General features: G+C 45.6%; 1 long non-coding RNA gene across 1 annotated transcript; it reads right to left on the reverse strand.

Annotated features, from left to right (window-relative positions):
- Positions 1–1448: 1448 nt before the first annotated feature.
- On the reverse strand, positions 1449–18233 carry LOC307190525. Its single transcript, XR_013829485.1, has 3 exons — positions 17840–18233; positions 4485–4560; positions 1449–1470 (listed from the first exon to the last, which is right to left on the reverse strand). It is a non-coding gene; the product is annotated as an uncharacterized lncRNA (long non-coding RNA).
- Between the last annotated feature and the right edge of the window lie 1428 nt (positions 18234–19661).

The raw sequence follows: 19661 nt of genomic DNA on the forward strand, positions 1-19661 counted from the left end.
GGAGTTCATTGGGGAACCAGAGAATACTTGATTTTATGAGAGTATTAAGGTTTCATTGAATTACGTCTTTGTTCAAAGCAATTGGGTTCATCTACTGAAATGGGAAGTTTAACTCAGTGATCTTTGGGTAAAATAGTAAAATTTAAACCATGATGAGAATCTTTGGATGAATCGGTTCTTTTAACAAAGACTCTGTTGGGCCAGATTTTCGATGTTCCGTGGAGATGAGGTTGGTGGTGGCTATTGACGGCCTCTACAAGTAGCCAAGGCAAGCACGCCCAGTGCCCTTAAGTGGCCCAAGCACGTTGGAATAACTAGTGGAAGAGGATGCAGGAACACCAGGTCTTACTTATTAGGGGTTTGCCCCTAAGAGTTGAAGCTCCCAAACATCTCTAGACTTCAATTTTGTCATCTGTTCAAATAAGTATACAAACCTACTGGTGATCCCAAAATGCTGCTCTGAGGTCAAGCTAGTTACTTAAAACTCTCCAGGAGAGATTGTTAAGAAAAGACACCTCTTAGCGTAAATCTGGAAACAACTGAACTGTCCATCAGTAGGGGGCTGGTTAAGTAAGCTGTGGTAGATCCAACCCTAAGTGCCTTTTAAGAAGCATGAAGCAGACCTGCATGGTTGGTGTAGAAATATCCCTCAGTAATGCTATCAAGTGAAAAAAGCGACGTGCAGAGCAACAGGTGTGGTGAATTCCTCTTGTGTAGGTGAAAATGCAGAGATGGGGCATTGACTTGTTTTCTGTTTTTGTTTATTGAAGGATGTACAAGAAACTGTAAATTTATCTTTGTAAACTAACTGCTCTGCACATTTCAGGGATTATTAGTAATAACAATGCTAATGTTATCAGTTAAGGATGTGTTCTGATGCCTTGTTTCCTTTGTGCCCTTCAACTTGTATCTATTACTATGTGATCACAAGCAGCTAACCTGGAGTTGTGGGAAAAACACTGCATGAACCGCGTCGACCTGCGTTTAAATCATCTACTAGTGAGTGATCTTGTGCAAGTAACTTCCCTTCTCTGGAGCTCAGTGTTCTCATCTTTTAAATGGGGTGGCTGGACGAGCAATCAAATGTGGGGCTTCTATTTTAACTTGCACGTGGTGTTTATCACCTATCTTGGAGACACAGACTCACAGAAACACACTCAAACAGAAAAACGAGAAATGATCCTGAACTGAGTCTCAGCAAATACTTGTGAGTACTTTCTTTGCTAGAACTTTTCTGTGGAGAATAGAGAGGAAATAACTGTCCTGGAGAAACTCTATGACCTCGTGTGAGAGAAAAAACATACTTGCATGAAATAAACAGCAAATAACATGCAGCCGCATAGGAACAACCCTGGATTTGTTTCTCTCATTGTGTGGGGCTCACTTGAAATATTACTCACCTGAAACTCAGGAAAACCAGGCTTAGCAGTGAACGTCAAACCCGAGTCCCTTGACCACACTTGCACTGATCTGTAAAATAAAGGATGAGATGGATGGTCACGAAGTTCCTTGGCAGTGATGACATCTATGACTGTGCCGTCTCTGAGAGCAGGTCCAAACTGAGGAATCGCTTTTCCCTGACACCACATTCAGCAGAGTCTCCACTTCCAGTTTAGGGCTCTGACAACCCCGTACAACTGCTGTGTGCAAAATCCCCCGAAGATAAAGTCTAAGAGCAGGGGCCCTCCCTGAGTCAGTCCCATTGTTTCTCTTGGGTCCACCCTGTCTGCAGTGCGTCGGAGGGGACTGAACTGGGGCACCCAGGTGGCTGTCCGGCGGCCCAGTCACAAAGGCCCCAGTTAGCAGGGGGACCAGCACAGGACAGGGGCTCTGGGCGGGTCAGACTTGACGCCTATCTTGACCCCATTGGCAGCCGGAGTCTGATAAAGACGTGATTGAGCTGAGGATTTCTTCTTGACAGCTTAACGGATGGCTGTAATTAGGGGGCCTGCACGGAGGGTGTGCAGACACAGACTCCACTGTTGGGAGGCTAAACGCTAGAAAGGTCAAGGCCAAAATATGGTATGAAAGAAGCTCAAGGTTTTCCAATATGGGTTGACTGGGCACGACCGAGTACACGGCTTCCTGTTGGTTCCTGGCCCCAGGATTGTCCTCGATGGTGGGTCTCTGCACTGGAGCTTCGATCCTTCAAGTTGTGACCCCAGAGACCAGCACCATGAAGGTGGAGTCTGAGAGGTTATCCGTGGAAGATCTCCGAAAGCACTGGACTTTCTCTCCTTCTCTGAGAACCATTTCCCCAAGAATGATAATCATGAGGATGACAGCAATAACCAAAACACATGCATAGATTTCTAATGTTACATTTAATCAATATTTGTTAGGTCTGTTTATGCCTTGTTGTCAAAATGATGATCAACGAAAGTGGCTTTAAGCCCAAGACAGTTTCTGAGACTTCTTAGGCCTTTTTCTTAGAAGCTAGAAGTCACAGCGTGCCAGCCATAACAAGATCCAACTTACGACGATAAAAAATACAGTGAGTTAAACACACAAAAAAATACAGTGAGTAATGGCAGTAACGTCCTCATAGAGGAAAACAACAGCTCATGATGTGGACACAAACCCAGGGAGTCAGTGAAACTCCCAGCCCTGGAGGGGTTACAGGCTGGACTTGGAAATATCCTTACCTGTCTCAGCACTAGTGAGTTCATTTCCTGGTGAAGTTGGTAAAGTAGACATCTCCGAGGAGGTTCAATAATCAAAGAATTAGATAATCCCAAGGTTGGAAGGGACTTGGGAGGCCACAGAGTCCAAAGCTTGTATTGTGTCTCTAATAGTTCTCCAAGTAGCCGACCCTCCTCTGCTGTAAGGATTCTGGCGTTCCGAAGCTCTGCCTATTTACATAGCCAATTCCAATTTGGGCAGCCATGAGTTTTGAAAACATTTCCTAATATTGGGCTAAAAGCTGTTTCTTTCTACCTTCCACTGATCAGACCTGCTGTACCCCTTGGAGTTACGTAGAACACGGCTAAGTCCCTCCTGTATATATAAACAAGACTGCCTATATGATTTGCGGGGCTTGATGCAAAATGAAGAGTCGGGCCCCCCTGTTAAAAATTGTTAAGAATTTCAAGGTGGTGCCCACAGAGCATTGAGCCCCGCATGGCTGGACAGGTGAGCACACCTGTACGTAACCGTCTTGTTTCAATTCTGAATGACTGGACGTGGCAGAGTGAAAACAGAGGGAACATTTTTCCTCCACTTTGTGTTAAATTCTTTCTCAATTCCTTCTTCCCTCCTGCAGATCCCGTAGAATATTCAGGTCATTTTCAGGTATCAAAAAGTCCAGTGCTGTCTTTTATCAAACTCCAAACTCGCCTCTGATCGCTGCCTTTGCCTCCCCTGCCAGGCCTGGGGGCTGGGAAGCCTGCAGAGACCCGTCCCCCTCACTGGTCTTTCTGTCCTTCCCACGATTCTTGTTGCATCAGCTTTTGGGGGGCGCAAGGTGGTGGCAGAAGGGCCTTCCTTACGTGATGGGTACAGGTGTGATGGGGCAGCAGCGCCCTCTGTGCTGAGGACCCAAGGCTGCCTCTTCCTCTCACGGGGCTTTTCTAGGTTCTTTGAGCCCCTCCCACTTGGCATGTCCAACTGCTGTTTTCTGGTGTGGGTGTTGCCTGCCTTTGCTGGCTGCTCACAACATCCTCCTAGCCTGCGGCTGGTAGCTCACCTCAGTCCTCTTCTGCTGAGGTCACCCACCCTGCACCCCAACTTCGGTGGCCCCCTTGGATAGAAAGGTTTTCAAGCTGCTTCATGGCTGGTCTCTCCCCTGGGGTTCGTAGTTGGACCTTGGGAAGCAGGTCTTTGTGTCCCGCCTCTGGTATCGCTGCTGAGGTCCATGCAGCTTCCTCTTCATTCAGCCAACACGGCCCTCAAGCCCCCAAGCCAGAGACGGCCTTTTTCCTTCAGACTTTCTTTCATGCTCTTCCCTAATCCAAGGGGCGTGTGTCAAAGCCACTGGCCATTGGTGATGAAATTCAATCTCCAGCCCCTCTCCCCTTCCCTGGAGTTAGGGGTGGGGGTGGTCTGAAAGTGACAAACATCTAATCACCAAGGTTGGTTCCCCTGGCAACAAGCCCCCATCTAAGGTGACCTGGGGCTTTCCAAAGTCACCTCATTAACATAACAAAAGACACCTTGATTGCTTTCATAGCAGAAAATTCCAAGGGCTTTAGGAGCCCTGAGCTAGGAATGGACACCAAGACCAAGTATATATTTCATATTATAAATCACATTATTATAGTGGAAAAATGGGTGAAGTTCAAATAAGGTCTGTACATTAGTTAAGAGTATTGGATCAATGATAATATCTTCCTTTCAATCATTTTACTATTATTTTATAAGATTTTAACATAAGGGGAGGCTGTGTGAAAGATGTATAGGAACTTTGTGTTATTTTTGCAACTTTTCTTTAAGTCTATCATTATTTCAAACAAGAAGTTTAAAAAACAGATTCACTGAGCACCTACCTATTCTGGGCTGTTCTCTGGGCCGGGGAGATCTTGGTGAACAAGACAGACGCAACTCTGAGGCTCGGAGCTCTGTCTGCAGAAGGACAAGTAAGCAGGTATTTTTAGTAGAGACAGTAAGTTAGGACAGGTGTATGGACACCATACAATGGAGAGAATATAAGAGGGTGAGAGCAAGCTGGAAGTGACATCTAAGCTGAACCCTGAAGACTGGGGAGGAGTTTTCCAAATAAAGTAGGGGCTCGTGGGAGTCAGATCTGGGGAGCCGTCCAGGCAGAAGGGACAAACTGTGCACAGGCGTGTCCTTTGGGGAAAGTATGTCCTGCGTGTGCTGGAGGGCAGGAAGGGTGGGTATGTGTGGTCTGGGGACAGGGGGTGAATGAAGGCAGCACGTTTATGAAAGAGAACGTCGAGGGGAGTGGCACCAGTTCGTGAAAGGTTCATCCATCCTGAGGAGGGTGTAGGCCCGGGAAGCCGTTGAAGGGTTCCCAACAGGGCTTTGAAACGAGGTTTGCGATCTGGAAAAAGCTCTGGGGCTGCCGAGGGGCTGGCTGATGGGCGGGGGCGAGGGCAGAGGCAGAGGAGCCCGGAGAGGCCGAGAGGTCACGTGGGTGAGAGGCCGCGGCCAGAGGGGCCCAGAAGTCCACAGGTGACCAGCGTCTCTGGGTCCACTGCTGTCCCTGTAGGATGGGAAGGGATGGATGTAGTGCCTCTCGTGAGTCGCGTTCCCTGCTGGACACCTGACTCCCATCCTTCACTCTGCGCCTGCAGGAAGTGTGTGTGAGCCGCAGGTCACCCCTGTGTCACTTGCAGGTGACTCTGGTTCTGGGAGGTTCCACGGTTGACCCCCAGTCCCAGGGGAGTAAACATGCCCAGGTCTGTGTGACCCCAGAGCTCATCCTTTCTTTACGGAAAACATCACACACAACACGACATCCCTTCAGGCGCTGGCTGGGGATCAGCCTCACTGATGACACCAAAAGAGCGGGGTTCACGCTCCCCGCGGAGCCTTCATTTACCTGGCGCCGAGCAGGGCCCACGGGGCACAAAGTCTGTTCTGCCCTTTCACATGCTGTTCTGGTTAGGGGTTTATGCAATGATTTAAAATGATTTCTCTTTCAGATCTGTGTACAGTTCTTTCCCACACTCAGCTGTGTTTCATGCTCAACTTAAATCCAGGTTCAAAGTTTTTCACAAGATGTTCTTGGATTATAAACTAAAGAGACCCAAAAGGCAGAGCTTTCAAAACGAACTAGGTCTCAAATTATGCAATTTCACGTCGGGGTTAAGTCAATAAATACATGCTTGTGTTGCTCTGGACCATCCTAACATGTCCGTGGTTTCTAAAGTCAGCTTCTGGGTATTTATTCTCAAGGTCTTTCTCTTTGAACTCTGATGCCTTCCCTCCCCAGCTACAAAGGAACCCTTCTTTCCCTCTGGCCATTTAAACCTCCCCTCTGAGGCTACATCGTTTGCCAGAACTTTCCATTACTTATCTTTCTGCAGGCCCTTAGCTGTCTTTCTCTGTAAAGGTGCCCACCGTGGCTCTCAGCTCTCCACGCCACTCAGCCTCAGAAAGGAACACACTTCCCGCAGAACCACCTACGTCCAAGCTTAGGGGATCCGTTGATCTCCCAGAGCCCGTGATAGACACTGTTGCTGGTAATCTGCGTTCTGCCCAGGACAGCAACAATTCTTAGGACTTAGTCTTTGTGAGAAGATGGGATCCTGGCCTTCCCCAACCCCAAACACAAACAATAGCAATGAACCCTCTACTTGAGTTCCTTTGGGACCAATCCACCACTTAAGAGGAGAATGCCTTAGAGAACATTTTCATTCTTGTAACTGAGATATTTATCACTGAGAAGCATAGCCATGCCTGTGTCGCCAGGCTCTCTGGGTTATTTCAGCCAGACCTCAGGGCTGGGGTGAGGCTAGGAGTTCTCAGGCCAGTCATTTGGAAGCAGGACAAAATAAGACGTTACATGATAGTCTGGGCAGGTCCCAGGCAGGAGGAGAACGCCGTCTTAATCCAAGGGAATAGATTTTTGATGGTGAAAACTTCAGGTACCTTGTCAGCAGAGAGTGAAAAACTGCAGGGGGCCCCTGTTTTGTCCTTTTGCGATGCAGACCTTCCGAATTTTCTATCACTTCCATGTATTTTGGTACACGTGGGGATATTTCAAGGAATTTATGATGTTTAAATGGTGAATAAAATACAGTTTTCTCAAGTCAAACATTTGTTTACTTGGATACCAGATATTCAAATGTAAGTAAGATAAGAGTCCTGCAGCAAGGGGGAAAGTGGGGGCCGGCGGTGGTGGTGGGATGAACTGGGGGATTGGTATTGATATGTATACACTAATATGTATAAAACAGATAACTAATAAGAGCCTGCTGTATAAAAAAATAAATAAAATAAAAATTTTTAAAAAGGTAAATTAATTTTAAAAAAAGAGATATGAGTCCTGCATTTGAGTAGTTTAAACTCTATCAGAGAGAAACAGATTTTAGCAGTAAACAAAGGATCACCATACAACTCATTAACCAAGGCTGTCGTGTTATGCAGACTCGCCATGGTGACACAGAGGAAAGAGCGTGTCTGCTCCAGGGTCACAGGCAGCTGCCTGGAGATTTTTAAAAAGTAGTTTGACACCATTGCCAAAGGTAAGGTGAGAGGTGAGGCATGGGAGAGGCATTTCACGCAAGGGCGGGTGACCAGCCGTCCTGGGAGAGGGGACTGAGGGGTCCCACCGTGCAGGACCTTCTGCAGCCAGAACAGTCCCAGGTCCCAAGCAGGCCCGGTGCTCAGCCCCTGGGGAGGCATGCAAGCAGGGGATGCATCGGCCTCTCCCTTTTTTTTTTTTTTTAACATCTTTATTGGAGTATAATTGCTTTACAATGGTGTGTTAGTTTCTGCTTTATAACAAAGTGAATCAGCTATACATATACATATGTTCCCCTATCTCTTCCCTCTTGTGTCTCCCTCCCACCCTCCCTATCCCACCCCTCTAGGTGGTCACAAAGCACTGAGCTGATCTCCCTGTGCTATGCGGCTGCTTCCCACTAGCTATTTTACATTTGGTAGTGTACATATGTCCATGCCACTCTCTCACTTCATCCCAGCTTACCCTTCCCCCTCCCCGTGTCCTCAAGTTCATTCCCTACATCTGCGCTTGTATTCCTGTCCTGCCCCTACGTTCTTCATAACCGTTTATTTTTTCTTTTTAGATTCCATATATATGCGTTAGCATAGGGTATTTATTTTTCTCTTTCTGACTTACTTCACTCTGTATGACAGACTCTAGTCCATCCACCTCACTACAAATAACTCAATTTCGTTTCTTTTTATGGCTGAGTAATATTCCATTGTGTATATGTGCCACATCTTCTTTATCCATTCATCTGTCGATGGACACTTAGGTTGCTTCCATGTCCTGGCTATTGTAAATAGAGCTGCAATGAACATTGTGCTACATGACTCTTTTTGGATTATGGTTTTCTCAGGGTATATGCCCAGTAGTGGGATTGCTGGGTCATACGGTAGTTCTATTTTTACTTTCTTAAGGAACCTCCATCCTGTTCTCCATAGTGGCTGTATCAATTTACATTCCCACCAACAGAGAAAGAGGGTTCCCTTTTCTCCACACCCTCTCCAGCATTTATTGTTTCTAGATTTTTTGATGATGGCCATTCTGACTGGTGTGAGATGATATCTCATTGTGGTTTTGATTTGCATTTCTCTAAAGATTAGTGATGTTGAGCATTCTTTCTTGTGTTTGTTGGTAATCTGTATATCTTCTTTGGAGAAATGTCTGTTTAGGTTTTCTGCCCATTTTTGGATTGGGTTGTTTGTTTTTTTGATATTGAGCTGCATGAGCTTCTTGTATATTTTGGAGATTAATCCTTTGTCAGTTGCTTCATTTGTAAATATTTTCTCCCATTCTGAGAGTGGTCTTTTCATCTTGTTTATGGTTTCCTTTGCTGTGCAAAAGCTTTTAAGTTTCATTAGGTCCCACTTGTTTATTTTTGTTTTTATTTCCATTTCTCTAGGAGGTGGGTCAAAAAGGATCTTACTATGACTTCTGTCATAGAGTGCTCTGTCTATGTTTTCCTCCAAGAGTTTTATAGTGTCTGGCCTTACATTTCCATCTGTTTGTATCATCTTTAATTTCTTTCCATCTGTTTGTATCATCTTTAATTTCTTTCATCAGTGTCTTATAGTTTTCTGCATACAGGTCTTTTGTCTCCCTAGGTAGGTTTATTCACAGGTATTTTATTCTTTTTGTTGCAGTGGTAAATGGGAGTGTTTTCTTAATTTCTCTTTCAGATTTTTCATCATTAGTATATAGGAATGCAAGAGATTTCTGTGCATTAATTTTGTATCCTGCTACTTTACCAAATTCATTGATTAGCTCTAGTAGTTTTCTGGGAACATCTGTAGGATTCTCTATGTATAGTATCATGTCATCTGCAAACAGTGACAGCTTTACTTCTTCTTTTCCTATTTGGATTCCTTTTGTTTCTTTTTCTTCTCTAATTGCTGTGGCTAAAACTTCCAAAACTATGTTGAATAAGAGTGGTGAGAGTGGGCAACCTTGTCATGTTCCTGATCTTAGTGGAAATGGTTTCAGTTTTTCACCATTGAGAATGATGTTGGCTGTGGGTTTGTCATATATGCCCTTTATTATGTTGAGGTAAGTTCCCTCTATGCCTACTTTCTGGAGGGATTTTTTATCATAAATGGGTGTTGAATTTTGTTGAAAGCTTTTTCTGCATCTATTGAGATGATCATATGGTTTTTATCCTTCCGTTTGTTAATATAGTGTATCACATTGATTGATTTGTGTATACTGAAGAATCCTTGCATCCCTGGGATAAACCCCACTTGATCATGGTGTATGATCCTTTTAATGTGCTGTTGGATTCTGTTTGCTAGTATTTTGTTGAGGATTTTTGCATCTATGTTCATCAGTGATATTGGCCTGTAGTTTTCTTTCTTTGTGACATCTTTATCTGGTTTTGATATCAGGGTGATGGTGGCCTCATAGAATGAGTTTGGGAGTGTTCCTCCCTCTGCTATATTGTGGCAGAGTTTGAGAAGGATAAGTGTTAACTCTTCTCTAAATGTTTGATAGAATTCGTCTGTGAAGCCATCTGGTCCTGGGCTTTTGTTTGTTGGAAGATTTTTAATCACAGTCTCAATTTCAGTGCTTGTGATTGGTTTGTTTATACTTTCTATTTCTTCCTGGTTCAGTCTTGGAAGGTTGTGCTTTTCTAAGAATTTGTCCATTTCTTCCAGGTTGTCCATTTTATTGGCATATAGTTGCTTGTAGTAATCTCTCATGATCATTTGTATCTCCAGTGTCAGTTGTTACTTCTCCTTTTTCATTTCTAATTCTATTGATTTGAGTCTTCTCCCTTTTTTTCTTGATGAGTCTGGATAATGGTTTATCAATTTTGTTTATCTTCTCAAAGAACCGGCTTTTAGTTTTATTGATCTTTGCTATTGTTTCCTTCATTTCTTTTTCATTTATTTCTGATCTGATCTTTATGATTTCTTTCCTTCTGCTAACTTTGGGGATTTTTTGTTCTTCTTTCTCTAATTACTTTAGGTTGTAAGGTTAGGTTGTTTATTTCAGATGTTTCTTGTTTCTTGAGGTAGGATTGTATTGCTATAAACTTCCCTGCAAGAACTGTTTTTGCTGCATCCCATAGGTTTTGGGTCATCGTGTTTTCACTGTCATTTGTTTCTAGGTATTTTTTTATTTCCTCTTTGATTTCTTCAGTGATGTCTTGGCTATTAAGTAGTGTATTGTTTAGCCTCCATGTGTTTTTTTTTTTTACAATTTTTTTCTTGTAATTGATATCTAGTCTCATAGCATTATGGTTGGAAAAGATACTTGATACGATTTCAATTTTCTTAAATTTACCAAGGCTTGATTTGTGACCCAAGATATGATCTATCCTGGAGAATGTTCCATGAGCACTTGAGAAGAAGGTGTATTCTGTTGTTTTTGGATGGAATGTCCTATAAATATCAATTAAGTCCATCTTGTTTAATGTATCATTTAAAGTTTGTGTTTCCTTATTTATTTTCATTTTGGACGATCTGTCCATTGGTGAAAGTGGGGTGTTAAAGTCCCCTACTATGATTCTGTTACTGTCAATTTCCCCTTTTATGGCTGTTAGCATTTGCCTTATGTATTGAGGTGCTCTTCTGTTGGTTCATAAATATTTACAATTATTAGATCTTCTTGAATTGATCCCTTGATCATTATATAGTGTCCTTCTTTGTCTGTTGTAATAGCCTTTATTTTATTTTATTTTTTTTTCCTGTTCTTTTTTTTTTTTTTAGTCTTTATTTTAGAGTCTATTTTGTCTGATATGAGAATTGCTACTCCAGCTTTCTTTTGATTTCCATTTCCATGGAATATCTTTTTCCATCCCCTCACTTTCAGTCTGTATGTGTCCTGAGGTCTGAAGTGGGCCTCTTGTAGACAGCATATATACAGGTCTTGTTTTTGAATCCATTCAGCCAGTCTATGTCTTTTGGTTGGAGCATTTAGTCCATTTACATTTAAGGTAATTATTGATATGTACATTGCTATTACCATTTTCTTAATTGTTTTGGGTTTGTTATTGTGGGTCTTTTCCTTCTCTTGTGTTTCCTGCCTAGAGAAGTTCCTTTAGCATTTGTTGTAAAGCTGGTTTGCTGGTGCTGAATTCTCTTACTTTTGCTTGTCTGTAAAGCTTTTAATTTCTCCATCAAATCTGAATGAGGTCCTTGCTGGGTAGAGTAATCCTTGTTGTAGGTTTTTCCCTTTCATCACTTTAAAAATGTCCTGCCACTCCCGTCTGCCCTGCAGAGTTTCTGCTGAAAGATCAGCTGTTAACCTTATGGGGATTCCCTTGTATTTTATTTGTTGTTTTTCCCTTGCTGCTTTTAATATTTTTTCTGTGTATTTAATTTTTGATAGTTTGATAATATGTGTCTTGGCATGTTTCTCTTTGGATTTATCCTGCATGGGACTCTCTGTGTTTCCTGGACTTGACTTGACTATTTCCTTTTCCATATTAGGGAAGTTTTCAACTATAATCTCTTCAATATTTTCTCTGTCCCTTTCTTTTTCTCTTCTTCTGGGACCCCTATAATTCAAATGTTAGTGTGTTTAATGTTTTCCCAGAGGTCTCTGAGACTGTCTTTAATTCTTTTCATTCTTTTTTCTTTATTCTGCTCTGCAGCAGTTATTTCCACTACTTTATCTTCCAGGTCACTTATCCATTTTTCTGCCTCAGTTATTCTGCTAATGACTCCTTCTAGAGAATTTTTAATTTCATTTATTGTGTTGTTCATCATTGTTTGTTTCATCTTTAGTTCTTCTGGGTCCTTGTTAAATGTTTCTTGTATTTTCTCCATTCTATTTCCAAGATTTTGGATCATCTTTACTATCATTACCCTGAATTCTTTTTCAGGTAGACTGCCTATTTCCTCTTCATTTGTTTGGTCTGGTGGGTTTTTACCTTGCTCCTTCATCTGCTGTGTGTTTCTCTGCCTTCTCATTTTGCTTAACTTACTGTGTTTGGGGTCTCCATCAAAGACTGGAGGCTTTGTAGTTTCAGGCTGCAGGTTCGTCGTTGCCATTGTTTTTGGTGTCTGCCCCCAGTGGCTACGGTTGGTTCAGTGGGTTGTGTAGGCTTCCTGGTGGAGGGGACTAGTGCCTGTGTTCTGGTGGATGAGGCTGGATCTTGTCTTTCTGGTGGGCAGGACAGTGTCCGGTGGTGTGTTTTGGGGTGTCTGTGACTTTATTATGATTTTAGGCAGCCTCTCTGCTAATGGGTGGGGTTGTGTTCCTGTCTTGCTAGTTGTTTGGCATGGGGTGTCCTGCACTGTAGCTTGTGGGTCGTTGAGTGGAGCTGGGTCTTAGAGTTGAGATGGAGATCTCTGGGAAAGCTTTCGCCATTTGATATTACGTGGACCTGGGAGGTCTCTGGTGAACCAGTGTCCTGAACTTGGCTCTCCTACCTCAGAGGCACAGGCCTGACACCTGGCTGGAGCACCAAGACCCTGTCAGCTACATGGCTCAGAAGAAAAGGCAGAAAGAAAAGAAAGAAAGAAAGAAAAAAGGAAGGAAGCAAGGAAGGAAAGGAAGGAAGAAGAAAGAAAGAAAGAAAAGAAAAGAAAAGAAAAATAATTATTATTAAAAATAAAAAAAGTAAAAAGTAATGAAAAAAAAAACAAAAATGGACAGACAGAACCCTAGGACAAATGGTAAAAGCAAAGGTATACAGACAAAATCACACACAGAAGCATACACATACACACTCACAAAAAGAGAAAAAGGGGAAAAAATATATATATATATATATATCGTTGGTCCCAAAGTCCCCTGCCTCAATTTTGGAATGACTTGTTGTCTATTCAGGTATTCCACCGATGCAGCATACATCAAGTTGTGGGGAGTTTCTTGCCTTTTGGGAGGTCTGAGGTCTTCTGCCAGCGTTCAGTGGGTGTTCTGTAGGAGGTGTTCCACGTGTAGATGTATTTCTGATGTATCTGTGGGGAGGAAGGTGATCTCCACCTCTTACTCTTCCACCAATTTGAAGGTCTCTCCTCTCCCATTTTTATAACGGTCTGTTCTATGCATCAGTGTTCTTTTTCTTTTTAGGGTCCCTTTTTTTTCTCTGAGCTAGCAAGGATTTTGCTTATTATATGCTATTTATAGTGAGAGCTTCAAGCTCCGCTTTCAGTAACAAATTACACCTCATTTGCTCTTCTAAACAAATGCGGTGCTTCGGCAAAGGCCTTAATCGGAAGAAGAGAGAGTTGAGATGCTGTTACTGTCCCTTCTTTCTCTTTCTCCCCTTTTATTGACTCCTCCCCCTGCTGGTCTCCACCTGCTCCTGGGGCCCCAGGACCTTCATTTTAACACAACTTCCAAAGAAGTAGCAGGGAAGCCCATCTGATCCGGAGAAACTTGTTCCTGGTTCTAGAAGCAGCGATGCAAGAAGCAGCCGAGCTGCACAGAGCGAATCCGCTGAGAATCTCAAGAGGGAGGCATCTGACAGAGTCATACTAACAATGACAGTATTTTGCTTCCTTTAGAAGCACTCCAAGTGCTTCACCCGTATTAGCTAATCTCGTGTGGTGAGGAGGTGTGATTACACCTAGCCAGGGGGTTATTGTCAAAGCCATCAGGCCACAGGAATTCCGTTGGTCACAGTATTTATAGTGGCTTCTTTTCCGTGTCTGATTCCCCACCCCTTCCTCTTTTTTTTTCTTTCTTTTTTTTTTTTTTTGCGGTACGCGGGCCTCTCACTGCTGTGGCCTCTCCCGTTGTGGAGCACAGGCTCCGGACGTGCAGGCTCAGCGGCCACGGCTCACGGGCCCAGCCGCTCTGCGGCATGTGGGAACCTCCCGGACCGGGGCACGAACCCGCGTCCCCTGCATTGGCAGGCGGACTCTCAACCACTGCGCCACCAGGGAAGCCCCTCCACCCCCCCTTCCTCTTAAAGAGCCTCAGTATTGGTGAGAATGCATTTGTATCCTCACTCTTTAAAAACTAAACACGAGGGCTTCCCTGGATTCCCAGGCCCCCAGTGCCCTCCTGACTTCCCAGAGCCGTGGTGCCCTGACAAAGCTTCTGTTTTCCAGGGAATAGCTGGTATTCCCATTGTCCTATTCCTTGTGTATTTAATAAAGATTTGGAAGCGAGAGTAAAAGCAGGTGAAAGTTATGTGTTTGAGCATCAGACACACCTGAGTTCCATTCTTGCCTCTGTCACTTATTAGATGTGTCATCTCAGGAAAAGCGTTTAATAACTCAGAGCCTGTTCTTTATCTGCACAACGATGACAGCACAGACCACCCCCAAAGAGTGCTGTGCAGAGACTTGGGGACATGGGGCCCCTGCTCCACATCGTCACTCAGGGCCTCAGGCTGAGGTTGCCGGGTGGCTGAACCAAAAGGGAAAGAGAGCTCCCAAGCGTCTCTCGTTAGCATTTTAAATGGGTAACAGGCCCACCTACATCGGATGGGCTAGGACCAGTCACACGGTGCCACCTACCCACCCACAAAGGTTCTGGGAAGTGCAGTCCCCACGGGTGCCAGGAAAGCTGAGAGCCAGAAACAGCTGGCACCCCGTGCAGCGTGTAAAGCGGCTGGCACTGTGATGGGTGCGCTCTAAGGGCTGCATCCAGGCTAGCTAGATTTTAGTTTGGATCTGTTACATATAAAATGTTGTTTACGTACTATCTTAGTACATTCAGGAGTGTCCACGGCTGATAATTCATTGACGTATTACGTTCTCCCTTTCAGACGTACCCACAGTTGAAGAGAAGATTCATGGAGATGTGAGAGTAAACCTCGAGGAATGAGTCTCATCGGTAGCTCAGATGGTGGAAGGATTCAGGTTTCCAGAGGAGGCAGCATCTGGCCTGGTTTGGGCGTGTGGGTAGCATCTCAGACACAAGGAGCCAAGGGCGACCTCAGCATGGGGCACGGAGCACCCGAGTTCTCCGCTGCGGGCCTGGGAATTTATCTACAACTTGCTCATTTGTTTATTCATTGACTGGTTACTGAACGCTCCTGTGTGCCGGGCACCGGGGCTGTGGCCCTGAGAACAACAGACACTGCCTTCAGATGATGCGTTTTAGGGGAGAAGACACATGAAGCACAAGTAGGTGGTGGTAACTGCAGAGCCAAGGGTGTCGGGTGTGCCGGGGTGCGCAGGGTGGGAGGGTGTAGCTGCTTTATCTGGGGTGGTCAGAGAAGGAATTGAGGGAGCAGGCCCTTGGGGAGCTGGGTGAAGAGCATCCCGGACAGAGGGGCTGCAGGACCAGGGAAGAGTGCCACGGTGGAGAGAACAGGATCTAGGAGTGGAGTATCAGAGCTTCGTTGGTTCTGCTACTGATTTGCCCTGGTTCTTGGACCCAGTGACAAAGCAACGTGATTGTGAGGATGGGCTAGGAGCTGGACCACGTGGATGTGAATCCCAGCTCTGCCACTTATGACTAGATGAGCTGGCAAGTTACTTAACCTTCCCAAGCTTCCATTTCGCCATCTGAAAATATGGGGGAAACCCCCGTCCTCCAGGCCCTCTTTGGGAGGATTAAATGAGTTAATTCATATAGAGCACAGAAACCAGGGCCGGACCTGCTGTGAGCCCAAGCTGACAGCAGCTATTTCTATGAGAGCAAGTTGTTTGCCCTCTATGGGGTGCAGTACTGTCATCCCAGATTGTGAGCTTCGGAGAGGTGGTCTTTTAAGTGCTCAACCCAAAGATTCTTGGAAATCTGATGTTAATTTACATGTTATTTTATGGACCATTTCATGTCATTTGTTAACTGCTTTTTTTTTTTTTTTACGGTCTGCCCCCATCACTGTCCTCTTGCAGGGTTTAGCTTCCTTCCAGTGATGTTGAGTATGGGGTCCTTCACTTGTCTTTGCTAGAATTCCACTTCTCTCTGCCTCACTGGTGGGCTTTATTCCTTCCGGGATCTTTACACAGCACTCAGTGCACTTAGTTGATTAAAAACATTTTCTCTATTAATTTCAATACACTGGCAAGGGATCTCTGTAGCAGAAACTTCAAAAAATGAAATTTCATTAGGTCCCAAATTGAGCTATTTGTAATGAGGTGGATGGACCTAAAGTCTGTCATACAGAGTGAAGTAAGTCAGAAAGAGAAAGACAAATACCGCATGCTAACACATATATATGGAATTTAAGAAAAAAAAAAATGTCGTAAAGAACCTAGGGGTAAGACAGGAATAAAGACACAGACCTACTGTGGATAATGGACTTGAGGATATGGGAAGGGGGAAGGGTAAGCTGTGACAAAGCGAGAGAGAGGCATGGATATATATACACTACCAAACGTAAAGTAGACAGCTAGTGGGAAGCAGCTGCATAGCACAGGGAGATCAGCTCGGTGCCTTGTGACCGCCTGGAGGGGTGGGATAGGGAGGGTGGGAGGGAGGGAGACACAAGAGGGAAGAGATACGGGAACATGTGTATATGTATAACTGATTCACTTTGTTATAAAGCAGAAACTAACACACCATTGTAAAGCAATTATACTCCAATAAAGATGTAAAAAAAAAAAAAAAGAAAATGAAATTTCAGGCCTGTTTTCTGTTTGGAGACCAAGTGTCTGGGTCCACAAAATCACAGACACTCATGGATGGCCCTCCCTCCAACACTGTCCTGGATGCCAACAAAGCTTTGTACGGCCCACCTGACTACTGCCCTGGCCACGGTGCCCCATACAGTGGGACACTTGAAAATCCCTCCAGTCTCTCCAGAACTCACGGTGCAGTGCGATCCTCAGTGCTGGGGACCAGCTGGTGCTCATATTGGATGGAAAGGGGGTTTAGAATGAAAACTGAAACCAGGGATCCGATATCTCTGGGTACCAGAGACGCCAGACCTCACTTCCCCAGCTGGGTGCTCAATTCCATAAGGACCCTGGTGAGGAGGGATCGGAAAGCCCGGACGGGAGTGCCAGTGCCACCATTTATGAACTCTGTGACCTGAGTCTCACGTTTCTTACCTATAAAATGTGGGTCTGCACCTTTGTTGTGATGAATAAATGACAATATGGGGCTTTATAAATTCTTTACTTATTATCCTGCATAAATAATGAATGTGCATATTTATCTTGCTAAATAAATAGACGGCGGCTCTTCAGTTTTAGATCCTGACAAGTCCACAACCTACTGAGTCTATTGTATTTCTTGGTCGGGTTGGAAGCAGAGAGAACAGTGCCTGGAGAGGGCTCTGGGTCCAGGTAAACCCAGCAGAGGGTGGACCTTGTGAGGGTGTCTCCCCCTTCTCCTTCACCCTGGGGATTACTTATTTATCAACTAGTGAGTGCAGATTCATGCACCTGTAAATAAGTCATGCTCTCAGCGATTCTCCCTTGCCCAGAGCATGTGGACCCTGACACCCGGGGAGGGACATCTGGACCCAGCCTGAAGCCCCCGTCTGGTTCCTCGTCCTCACCCGGCTCCTCTCCTGCCACCTGTCACTCACACGCGCCCGCTCAGCCTGCAGGCTGCCTTGGCCGCCTCTGCCCTGGCTGCCCCTCTGCCCACATCAGCTTGCAGACCGTCTAGAATCTCCCCACGCCCCTCCCCATCCTGCCCACCAAGACGCCGTCTAGCACAGGGCTTGTCCTTTTCATTCCTAAGTCCTGAGCCCACCTGGTCCCACAGTATGGCTTTAATTTATGTTGGGCGAACACATGAAAGGTCGAAGAAGCTGCGGGGAGAGAGAATGAATGGACTTCCTTCCAGGCCTCCTGGCAAAGCAGCTGCGCAGCCAGAACCCCAAACCGAGAAACAAGTTCCTACCTGGAGCTTTCCATCGAGTCAGGCTAGCTGGGGCCTGGCTGTGCTTCTGGGGCGGGGAAGCCGCGTTTGGCGGGGCCGCGGCGTCATCTCCTTTAGGATCGCCCTCCGCCTTCAGGGGCGCCACCTGCTCGCCACGGGGACGCTGCCCTCGCGCCCAGCTGGGACCGCTCTCCCTGCTTGTGGATGAGGCAACAGCGCCACCTGCTGGCCTTGAGGCCCCGGCCGCGGCCTCCCTCCGGAAGTCTCGGGCGCCCTCTGGTGGGCATTCAGAAGATGCAGCGCAAAAGTGGCCTGGTTACCCCCAGGGCGCCGAGAACCATGATGTCCCTGGGGCCTTTTCCACCTTTGATGTTTGAGCCATGCTATGGGTCCGCACTGGAACCAAGCCTAGAAAGCAAGGCTTTATAGCAACTTAGGATGCAGACGATCAGAGCCGTATGATGGAACAAGTTTCCAGACACAGATGACATGGCATGCTCTCTGGTGACAGAAGGTCCACACAGCTCCCCCAAGTGGCACATAGAGCCGTGGGAAAGGCGGTGGTGGTGAGAAAGAATTGTGGAGGAATTGGGAAGTAAAAAGAAGTGGAGGGAAAGGAAGGGGTGCTATTCTGACCTCCACACCCCTCCTCCAGGACTGAAATCACCAAGGAGGCCATTTGAGAAGAGCCGGCTGCAGTGTAGACAGCCTCTCCCCAGGAGGAGGTCTGCAGCATGTCCAGTTACCCTTGTCTGAGCCCTTCAGGAACACACCCGGCCCTGAGTGTCCCCTTGTCGCTGTCCTATTACTGCCGATCATTGTTGGCTCTGCTGGAGCTCAGCCGCCCTCGGCTCCTGTGTCAGCCATGTAAGAATCTCAGAGGCCTGGGAACGCGAGCCCAGCTTGAAATATACTTCCCTGAAGGGCTTATTTTGTTTTGGGACAAGTCTCATGCCAGTCTGTTCTGCCAAGAAATGATGGGTGTTGAACCGTTGGTTTCCATTGCTGTCAAACACAATCTTACACGGAGAGTAAGGGGGCAGTCACTCTGGAGGGCCAGCTGGGAAAGAAGGCTTCTGACTGGCTGGGACTTTCTTAGAAGCCCCTGGAGAATTTTTTTTTTAAAGGAACATCTGGAATGGCTGATGTCCGATGAGCAGGACACTTTTCCAGTGGGTCCTGTCCATCTAAAGTGGCTGCAGTCAGATTCCACAGGTGTCCAGGGAGAAGGGTGAACAGAGGCCCAGAGCCCCAGCTTAGCTGTGGGCACAGGCTTGGATTTCCTCTATTCCAAATGCAGACAGTCCTGCAGGGTCCCGCCTAGCACACAAAGGTCGGGAAGAATGCAGAAGCAATGTCCCAGTGTTTGTGCAGGTCTTAGGTGACTGAAGGGCGTCTGGACAACATTGGTAGAGAAGCTTGCTTTCCATTCATGCCTCTTAAGACACCTGAAGGTGTGAGGAGGTGAAATTTGACGCTGCTGGCCTTGTTCTCGTGTTTGTTTTGTTTTTCATCCTCATACAACTTAATTGAATGCAAAACTAGTAGAAAATTCATAGCTCAGAATCTGTTCAGATGAATCGTCCCGTCAGACCCTGTTTTGGGAAGAGCTGACAGTTGGTTAGAAGTCAAAGACACTGACTTTGTGAGTGTTCACTGCATTCATTCTCCCTCCCTGGGCCTCAGTTTCCTACTCTGTACAGTTGGGGGCTGACTGACTTTCAAGGACCTTTATAGTTCTGATGCTCTTTGGTTCTTTAAAACGAAGCCTCATATCATGCCGTGGTTGACTACCCATCACATTCTCATGCACAATGGTCCTTACTTTACCAAGGAATGTTCA

This window comes from Stenella coeruleoalba (genome assembly GCF_951394435.1).
Source record: "Stenella coeruleoalba genome assembly, chromosome: 8".
In the NCBI taxonomy this organism is placed as follows: Eukaryota; Metazoa; Chordata; class Mammalia; order Artiodactyla; family Delphinidae; genus Stenella; species Stenella coeruleoalba.